This window comes from Haematobia irritans, chromosome 4 (genome assembly GCF_050003625.1).
Source record: "Haematobia irritans isolate KBUSLIRL chromosome 4, ASM5000362v1, whole genome shotgun sequence".
NCBI lineage: Eukaryota > Metazoa > Arthropoda > Insecta > Diptera > Muscidae > Haematobia > Haematobia irritans.
In genome coordinates, this window is record NC_134400.1 from 60208552 (window position 1) to 60209782 (window position 1231).

Genomic DNA, 1231 nt, shown 5'->3' on the forward strand with positions numbered 1-1231 from the left:
AGCAGTTAGGAATAGTTCATTAACTAGAATAAGGCATGGAATTTTACTCATCCTAGTTTCTTCGCTGGGTATAAGAATTTACTACTGAAAAAGAAAATTTTATTCACCGATAACAAAGCATTCGTAAAAATAAACAAAAACCGAACTAAAACCAAGTTTCCTCAAAATTAGTAAAATTTCTTATAAAATGATAATTGCGACTTCCTTTATTATAGAAAGTTTTTCATACATACGAACAACACTTGGCATAGAAAAATATTTTAGTTCATTCGTACTAAGAAGTATGCAATCCTTTCAAAACTTAAGGAAACACACTTGTTAGAATATAGGAAATTTTCCTAAATTTCTATTGTTTACCTGTAATCGATACCTGTCATCGTAATCGATGTGGTTGCGCGTGGGTGTAATCGATATATTTGCGCGTCGGTTGTTTTTTTAGTTGGAATCGCGTTGTTTTGGTATACGGAAAGATTGTTAAAAAATAATATGGTAAAATAATATAATAAATAACAAATAAAATATATAAAATATTTGTTATTTTAAATTAGTGAGAAAAATTTTCGTTTTTTAAATAAATCTATCAATGTTCGTGATAGTGTATAAAGGAAGAAAACACCAGCAGAATAACAACCCTTTCATTTGTCTTTATTTTCGAATCTTCAATTATCAGGTAATATTCAGTGACGCTAACCTTTTGCAACAAAAATGTTTTATGATTTTTTTTTATATTTGTAGGTATTGAAATTGTAAAAGGAGGACAAAATCGTTAGGCAGCAACTTATTAAAAGTGAAAAGTACAATAAGAAGAAAAAGTGCGTTTTACAGTTGATAATATCACACGGAAATTGGAAATAGTGGAATAATAAACTAATATTTCAAAGAGATTCGATGCTGTTGATTCTTAATAAATATATTCAATATATTAATAAAACATGTCTTTTATTGAAGATAAAATTGCTTATAGAAATAAATAAAATTGTATTTAAAAACGAAGGTAAGCAGTTCTAATTATGAAGTAAAAGTTTTACCACAAATGTGTAAGATTTGTCGAAATGAATGAAAAAATTTAAACAAAATCATTCCATATATGAATTCAAATTAGTTAAATTTTTTCATTCTGTAGTATAGTGGTATATAAATATAGGAAAATGTTAACTAATATATGGAATGCATTATTCCTAATTTCTACGAAAATCACATCGTTCAAACAAATAAAAATGTCTTTGGCGCT